The sequence below is a fragment of the Ipomoea nil genome, unplaced genomic scaffold (genome assembly GCF_001879475.1).
Source record: "Ipomoea nil cultivar Tokyo-kokei standard unplaced genomic scaffold, Asagao_1.1 scaffold3142, whole genome shotgun sequence".
NCBI classification, from domain to species: domain Eukaryota; kingdom Viridiplantae; phylum Streptophyta; class Magnoliopsida; order Solanales; family Convolvulaceae; genus Ipomoea; species Ipomoea nil.
This window is the reverse complement of record NW_017619570.1, coordinates 434,830-444,816: the sequence shown is the minus strand read 5'-3', so window position 1 is coordinate 444,816 and position 9,987 is coordinate 434,830.

Sequence of the window (9,987 nt, the reverse complement as noted above, 5' to 3'; positions counted from 1 at the left end):
AAAGAACTCATAGTAGTCTGAAATCACCGTGACTATGATTTCATCGCGGAGAGCAGAGTCCAGTTTCAGCTTCTTCTTCATTGCGAGTTGGAGGAGTCTTTTCACATGCTTCGTTGCGTTTTCTGGTGTATGGATTTTCCTTCCCAACTTAATAATGATATTTCTCACTGCATCGGCCATATTTGTGAGATTTGGGAATGAGAAGAGAGAAACCCTAGGTAGAGAATCAGTAGGAGATTAACAGAGAGCAAGGTAGTGTTTAGGACGCTTCTCCCACCAATATTGACCCAATGAAATATATAATCCCAAGGGTAATGAACACTATTCAATGCAGCAGTCAGAATGCATGCAGCTGTGATGTGATTGACGCAACGGTATAGATCCTTTTCATGGATTAAACGGAAGATTTGAATTTTGAATGAGGCAAATTAATTTTGGTAACCAAGGTTAAGATATTATCTTAACAAAAACAGAAGGGAGATTAAAAAGGAAGTCAAAGATGTAATTTTGACCCGAGATTGAGACCATCATACACTCTCCTTCTGTGTTATCATTCTGCCTTACTAATCAATCCTGCAGATTCCCAGAGCAGATCTGAGAATCTCAAACCGATTTGCGTCTAGAGGCTTAGTCAGTATGTCAGCCAATTACTTGTCTGTTTGAATATATTCCAACTCTATCTCCTTTGATTCTACTAAATCTCTGATATAATGATGACTTATATCAATATGCTTAGTTCTGGAATATTGAACTGGATTCTTTGAAATGTTTATTGCACTGACATTGTCACAGTAAAGTGTCATAGTCCTTTGAGTGAGACCATAATCTAGAAGCATTTGCTTCATCCAGACCAGTTGAATGCAACATCCTCCAGCTGCTATATATTCTGCCTCAGCTGTACTTAGAGAGATTGAATTCTGTTTCTTGCTTAGCCATGATACTAAATTCTTACCAACAAAGAAGCATCCACCTGATGTACTTTTTCTATCGTCAATATTTCCTGCCCAATCAGCATCACAATATGCAATCAGACTCAGTTCACTGTCCTTGGAATACCATATCCCATATTGAATTGTACCCTTGATATATTTCAAGATCCGTTTAGCAGCTATCAAATGTGACTCTTTGGGATCAGATTGATATCTTGCACACATCCCAACATTGAACATTATATCTGGTCGACTGGCGGTTAAATAAAGCAGACTTCGATAGACTGTGTTATCAACTGATGGACCGGTATCATCTTTTGATACCTATGTGGAGGTGGAATAGGAGTCCTGGGTGTTTTGCATGATTCTAGATCGAACTTCTTGACCAAATTCTTAACATACTTTTCTTGTGAGATAAAGTAGCCTTCAGGACTCTGTTTAACTTGAAGTCCTAGAAAGTAAGTCAGTTGACCAACCATGGACATTTCAAATTCTTCTTTCATGACTTTCACTAAGTCATCAGTATATTTCTGTAGAGTAGATCCAAAACCAATATCATCGACATAAATCTGAGCTATAGTAACATGACTTCCAGTGGTTTTAACAAACAAGGTTTTGTCGACACTCCCTCGATTGTACCCATGATGCAACAGATACTGTGTCAGACGTTTATACTATGCCCTTGGAGTTTGTTTGAGCCCATAGAGAGTTTTTCTGAGCTTGTAGACATGCGTTGGATGAACAGGATCTTCAAATCCTTTAGGTTGTGCCACATAAATATCTTCATGCAGGTAACCATTCAAGAACGCTGTTTTGACATCCATCTAAAACAGTGTGAATCCCAGAATACAAGCTAATGCCAATAAGATTCTGATTGACTCCAATCTTGCAACAGGAGCAAACGTTTCATCATAGTCAATTCCCTCTATTTGGGTATATCCTTGAGCAACTAAACGAGCCTTGTTTCTTGCAATATTACCGGCTTCATCAGTTTTATTTTTGAAGATCCATTTTGTTCCGATTACATTAACTCGGTCAGGCCTTGGTACCAGATCCCATACATGATTTCGTTCAAACTGATGTAGCTCCTCTTGCATTGCCTTAACCCATAAGTCATCCTGCAAGGCTTCCTTCACATTTTTTGGCTCTATTTTTTAGGTGTAGCAGGCCGGATATTTCTATCAGATTGCTTCTCATCCGACTTCTGGTGTGCATTCCATCTGATGGGTTACCAATTATGTTGTCTGATGGATGATTTTTCTGAGTTCTGGTAAGCTTATTCTTACCATCACCATCCGAGAGTGAGTTTTCCTGTTTAGGGCTTTCTTTATCTTCTTCTGACGAATCATGTGTGTCAGACAGTTTGGTTTTATCAGATGTTTATAACGAATCACTGATAGGGAGATCTGTCTCTGGATCAATTACTGATGTTTCATCTGATTCTTCTGGATTGTCATCTATAACAACATTCAATGATTCCATAAGTGCTTGAGTTCTTTTGTTGTAAACCCTATAAGCTCGACTGTTTGGAGAGTATCCAAGAAAGATTCCCTCATCACTCTTGGGTTCAAACTTTCCTCTTTGTTCCCTATCAATTAGAACATAGCATCTTGTTTCAAACACATGAAAATACTTCAAATTTGGATTATTTCCTTTCCATATTTCGTATGGTGTCTGAGACGTACCTGGTCTGAGATAGACTCTATTTACTATATGACATGCTGTGTGCACTACTTCAGCCCAGAAACGTTGTGGCAGATATGATGCGTGTAACATTACTCTAGCCATTTCCTACAAGGTCCGATTCTTTCTTTCCACAACACTATTCTACTGTGCTGTTCGAGAGGCTGGGAACTCATGAGTTATCCCATTTTCGAAACAGAAATCTGAGTATAACGAGTTCTCAAACTCTTTCCCATGATCACTTCTTAGTGTTTGGATTTTTATAATGAGCTCGTCATTTTCTTTTTGTACTCTTATGCATAGAGTTTTGAAGGCATTGAATGCCTCAGATTTTTCTCTCAGAAAGTATACCCAAGTGAAACGAGAGAAATCATCTACACACACAAAGATGTATTTCTTTCCGCCAATGCTTTCAGTCTGAGTTGGTCCCATAAGGTCTATATGCACCAGTTCTAGACATCTCTCAGTAGTGATTATCTTTATTGCTTTGTGAGGAGCTCTTATTTGCTTTCCAATGGCAAATGCACCACAAATTCCTTCCTGTTCTATTTTGAGCTTAGGTATCCCATGTACAGCATCTAATTTGATCATTTTGTCCATATCTCTGAAGTTTATGTGTCCCAACCGTCAATGCCACAGTTTTGATTCGTCTGTTTTAGATATTAGACAAGTAGTTTCATTTGATAGAACATAACAATTGTCAGAAGAGCGTGTTCCTTCCATTACCACTTGATCTGCTTTATCACGAACTCTGCAGCAGTCACGATTGAAGCACACATTCCAATTCTGATCACACAGCTGACTGATGCTAATAAGATTTGCTTTCAGGTCACTGACTAAGAGAACTTCATCCAGATGTGGTAAGCCTGGTACATTTAGGGTACTTTTTCCAACTATCTTTCCCTTTTGTCCGTCCCTATATGTAACTGATCCACTGCTAGGTTGAACATCCATGAGACACTTGACATTCCCAGTCATATGTCTGGAACATCCACTGTCGAAATACCATCTTGCTTCAGTCATAGAGGCGGTCAGAATGATTGTGGGATAGCATATTACTTCTGATTTCCTGACCCAAACCTGTCTTGTGAAAGGAGTAATAGACTTATTTTGATATTTCTCCTTCCTCTGGTCTCTGTAGAAGAAATAACATTCAGGTCGGGTGTGTCCTTTTGTTTGACAGTAGTGACAGATGAGTACATATTGTCTAACTTTTACAAACTTAGTCTTGAACCTTGAGTACTGAGATTGAAATTTGACTCTAGCAGACTCAGTCTTAGTAATCCGAGTGTGCATGGTTCCTTTCTGATTTAACTGGCTTGACCGTGATGATTAACCTTGTTCATAATTCTGAACTGAGTTTCCAACTGATGTACCTTCTTTGATAAACACAGGTGCTGTCTTCGAGTGCTCTCCTCGTTCAAAACCGAGTCCCTTTTTATCATTGGGATTTCGACCAGAATCCAGAATTTTGTCTAAGGTAGAAGTGGTATCCATCATCTTGATGTTCTTCTTTAGGTCCTCCAGTTCTTTTATCAACTTTCCCTCTCGAGATCTTATCTGAGTAATAAGATCTTCTTTTGCGACTAGTTCAGTGTTTAGTTTCTTCAGGAGTTCATCTCTCTGCTTCAGTTCTTCATTCAGATTCTTATTGATTTTCACCAGTTGTTCCCAACTTCCAACTAGTTTAGCAAATTCCATTTCTAGTTGAATATGTCTCTCTTCAAAATCATCTGATGATATGTACGATTCTTCATCGGTTTCATTCTCTTCTGATTGATTTTCTGTAGCTGTGAAGAAGGCTACGAAGTTTCCCACATTATCATCAGACTGGTCATTTGCTACTTCTTCCTCATCATCACTTAGGGTCGCCACAGACTTAGCTTCTTCCTTTTGAGATAAGTTACACATTCAGATTGTATATGTCAGAATCCTTCACACTCTCGACATTGCACTGATCGGTTTAGAGTTCTAACTGTGTCAGTTGACGTACTTCTGATTTGTCTTGTTCGGCCAGTCTGGGACTGACTGTTTTGTGTGAAGAATGGCGGTTCTGTTTTCTGATATGAGGAGTTTCCACTTTTGTAATGTGTCCTGTTAGGTTGTCCTTGACTCCTTCGATTGAAGCCTTTCAGTATTTTGTTGAAATTTTTTGTTAGCAAGGCTAAAGCTTCATCATCAATGTCATCTGTGTCAGATTCTCGATCAGCTTCAGCAATAACACTGACTTGCCTTTTTTGCTGACTGCAGGTTCATCATCAGCCAACACTTCAAGTTCATAAGTATGCAGATTGCCCATAAGATCTCCCACACTTTTCTTCTCCCAGCCTGTGTGTTCCTGAATTGCAGTCACTTTCATTCGGAATCGTTTGGGTAGAGAGCGAAGGATCTTCTTGACAACTCTTTCATCAGTAAATGGTTCACCAAGTACTGAAGCTCTGTTCATCAAATTCTGAACCCGACTATGAAAGTTTGAGATAGTTTCCTCTTCACTCATCCTGAGTGCTTCAAACTCAGACAAAACCATCTGAAGCTTTGACTGCTTGACATCACTGGTACCCTCGAATCTGGTTTCAAGGATTTCTCATACTTGTTTTGCCTCTTTTATCCATGTGACCAAGGTAAAGACTGATTCATGCAGAGATCCTACAATAGAATTCAGTGCTTTATTGTTCAAATTAGAAGACGACATCTCATCTTCAGTCCATGTCTCCATAGGTTTGACCTCAGCAGTTCCATCAGCATTCTGAACAATTGGAGGACTCCATCCAGTGAGAACAATACGGTAAACTCTGGTACCTTGTGCCTGAAGGTAAATCTCCATTCGAGCCTTCCAGAAAGAGTAGTTGTGACCATCCAATTCTGGTGGTTTCATACTTGCATCCATCCTGAATCAAAAGATAACCAGCCAAAACACACACGCAGAGAGCAGACTAACAGCCAACAGACAACCAAGTAAACAACTTCTTAAAGAGAGAACAATGCAAAAAGTTCTTCCCGTAAGGATCAAGTAACTATGTAGACTTAAAAGCTTTGATACAACATGTAATTTTGCATTTCCTCAGTTTAAGATTATTATTAGAGATAATCGACTGATATCCTGGACTGACTGATGGAGTGATGTGAATTGCCAGTCATTCAGTTAGACGGCAGATTAGATTATAGCGGAAAGCTAAAGCAGATAATAAAACAACACATGCGATGTTTACCCAGTTCATGCAATTAGTTCAATTTACAGGTTTTACAGGTTAGTAATTAGTAACAATCACGCAAAATTTAAAATATTATTTTAAAAAAAAAAGTCTCTCGTCTCCGACCATGGAGATGAAGAGTTTCTTCGTCTCCGGCCACGAAGAACCTTCTTCGTCTCTAGCAGAGACGAGAGACTTTTTTTTTTAATTTTAAATTATTATTGTAATTTTGTATTTCCTCATTTTACGAAAATTATCAGAAATAGTTTGCTGACTTAGAATACTGATAGATTCAGTTAAGCACCTACTTAGTAATAATAGATCATGAAGAGAACATCAGAGAAAAATAAACAAACACACAGAACAAACACTCACAATGTTTACCTAGTTCGATACGGTGTGTATCTACGTCTGGGGGACGATCACATAGGCGTCCAATCCACTAAGTCATAATCCAATGTACAAAGGTAGAGATACAACAATCTCACCCAAGTGCCCCACACAAGGTACGTACCCAATCTACAAAGGTTTAGTGGATTGTTGAAGTCGGAGAGCCACACATGCAGAAGTCCAATGAAATCCCTTCACTTGGAGAGCCAGCTCTGATGCAGTGCACTTCAGTGACGCAGTCCCACGTTGTTCCCACAACTGAGTGTTCTTCGCATCCTTTCGTTTAAGCAACGTTAGTTCTTCTCAAGTTCTTCATCATAATCACCAAGAACTTATTATTTTGAGAAGAGACATGATAATCAAAGATATATGTTTCTGTGTAGCATAGTGTGTTTTTGTCTTCTTAAACTCGTAACCCTAATTCTTGACCGAATGAGGATACTTATATCTCCTTGGTAAGAACACTCTCCAAAAATATCTTTGATTGTAGGTGGTAGGACGATTTGTGGAGAATGCAATCTTAAAGATTCGGTCCATACCTTCCAAAACAGATCCGTTGATATTCTTTCCAAAACAGTCTTCTCAAACCGCGTTCAGCATTTTGGAAACATTTCCCTTTATCAGATCTTCAGTGTCAGTGCGTCTGTTGATGAACCTGATCAATCAGTCTTCTGTACGAGTAAACAGACACCAAGCTAAACCCTATCTTAATTTGCCATAATAATATTGCCAATTATATGTTTGGGTTTTTGAACAAAATAAAAACACTAACACTCTGGATCCTAAGTGGATCACTAGTCGGAAGATAAAACCGGTTGGTTATATTGAAGTAAAATGGCCGGGCTTGTAATTGTAGATTACATGCAACGCGAGTGCCACAGTTACTTCGATATAAATATTCTCTTGTGATGAGAATAAAATCCATTAGTATGATACTTTCCATAGCCGTTTAGCGAGACTTGGAAGTTCATCGAAATAGATGTATCACTTTCTTAGTAGACATGGAACGACCTAATGGTTTGTGGTTCCACGCTGTGAAAAGAAAGTGTGTAATTCGTGAGATCATTGTATGGTTCAAAACAATTGCCTTAATATTTGGCACGTAGGTTTGATCATACAATGATGACTAATGAGTTCAGTATAAATAAAAGTGACAAGTGGGTCTACGTATTGCGTACGATAGACGGTGATATCACTGTTTGTTAATACACGATGAACACATCGTGGGTAGTAACGATCAATTCTACCTTGAACATGTTAAATTCGAATTTGACATGAATGCATGGGATTGACAGATTTAATCTTCGAGATTAAAATCTTGTGAAGACCGTATGGTCTCGTGGTAGGTCAATCTCATTGAGTTGATTGAATCCTTGTAAAAGATGATAATCAAGTGGTTTGGACACCGTTATATACAAACGTACAACTAGCCAATAATCACGGAGATTGTACTTCTCATGGAGAATACATTCAGATTATTGGTAGTTTAACTGTATCTAATGGGTTGTACTAGGCCGAACATTGCATTTGCGGTTAACGAACTAGGCAGACATACGAGTAACCCTAGTGTTACGCACTAGAAGGCAATGGTGAGAGTTATGAGACACTTAAGGTATGCTCGTGACTTTGGGCTGCACAACGTGGGATATCTAGCTATACTTGGATAGTATAGCATGGATATCAAAGGATGTTAAGTCCATTATAGGCTACGTGTTTACGTAGGCCAGTGCAGTTGGTTGGATGAAAATTCTCAAAACGGCTTGTGATAGCTAAGATCCATGAGGGGATCTAAGTTGAGAGCCTTACACTCGTGTCACGAGTGAGTAGGCCGAATGGCTATGCCATTATTTCGAGAATGTTCCAAGTGGTAAACTCGTACCTCCAATTTGTTTGCATTGCGATAGTCAAGCCAAAATTGGTTAAGTACAGAGTTAGATGTGGAATGATAAGTCTAGACTTATAAGTCGTTGACATAATACCATTAAACAATTTCTCACAACAAGGGTTATCTCTATTGACTACGTGATGTCAAAAGATAACGTAGCGACCGCTAACTCGCTAACCCGAGAGTAAGCAAATGGTTATTGAGAAGTTGGAACGAGGAATGGATCTAAAGACCTTGGACTAAAAGTTCTATAGTGGATCCCAACCTAGCTGGCACCTAGGTTCAATGGGACAACTAAATTATGGAATGGAGCGTGTCACTGTGGGGATCTCGGATTCCCTTCCACTCCTCGTTAGAATAGTGGCTCCTGCACAATGTTAGCATGTTAATGCTTTAGTGATTCGAATGTCGGTTGACATGTGTGAGTATGCGGGGTACTCGGAAAAGAATCACCTATGTGAGAGAGAAGTGAGGGTCGCTTCAAAGGGGAATTGATGGGCACAATTCTTAACAAACTCTTGCAGAACCAGGAAGGTGACCCATGACCAAAACGGGCGCACTCATGAGAACAGAGCATGGTTGGGAGGTTCCTGTGTGAGATACGTCATCGTCTACACAAACGGCAGTCGGTTCAAAGACATCGCGTTCTACCGTACAGCCAGTAGAGTAAATATGTCTTTACAATGGAAGGTTCAAAGGGTATAGTGATCCCTACCTATCCTATGCAGGGTCGACCGTTGAACACAGTTTTTTCCGATTTTAAAAAATACCCTGAAAATCAATTTTTCATTCATGTGGGGGATTGTTGGGAAAATAGCATTAAAATGACTTTTTGAGTGATTATTTTGTGGTACAAATATATGTGGGATCCACTTCCGATTTGGGTCGGGTCAATGTGGATTCGCGTTCTTCGTAGTGAGACGAAGAATTTGATATAATGTACGCTCAAAATGGTAATAGGTGAATGAGAAATTGATTCTCAAAGTGAACCTATTTGAGAAACGTCAAAAACCTAAGTTTAGATGCTAATTAAAAATTAGCATTTTAACAACTTTCGTTGCCTGCACGAAAGTTTGTGTTAAAAGCTTAAGTGTGATTAAGCTTTGGAAAGTTTAATTGGAATTTGGGACAAATGTCCATGGATAAGCTTAATTAAGCTTAAGAATTATAAGCTTTAATTAGAAAGCTTAATTTGGGTTTGAAAGCACAAATTCATGTTTTTAGCACAAGTTTCGTGGCTCAATGATGCATGCACGAAACTTGGAAGCTTAATTTTAAGCTTTGGTTTTGGTGCCTTGATTTTTAATAATCTTTGGCTTAAGTTCGTGCTCCTTTCGTGCTATGGATTTGGTGAGCACGAGTCAATACTATAAGCATTGATTCGTGCAGCACCGTTTCGGTGCTTGCGGACCACTCGGGTGTGGTTTCCGGTCCCAATGTGTTAAACTTTCGGGTTTGTACGGACTTCTCGGTCACTTAGATATTTTTGAAACGAGTCATTATGGTCGGTACGAATTAATCAGATATTAAGTTCGTGACCGTTGATATTATTTTGATAATATCTACGACCGTTTCAAACGTTATAATTCAATTATTAAATTGAATTTATGTTGGTTAATGTGTCATGGTAATGCCATTAAGTACCAAACTCCTATATAAACATGTTGTGGGAGCAACCCTTTAGACACAGAGACACAGAGACACAGTGAGAGTGAGAAAGTGAGAAACAACACAAGAACACACAAAAAGAAATTCTACTTTTCTTCCCAAAACTCTGCTCCTACTTCATTCTTGAAGCTGTGTTCTGCCCGTGCTCTAGTTCGTCGGGTTCGTTCGTTTGGGTGCTCAAACGTCGAACCGTTGTACGTTTTATCCTGGGAAGCTTAGGCCACAACGCTCCTAGCACTCT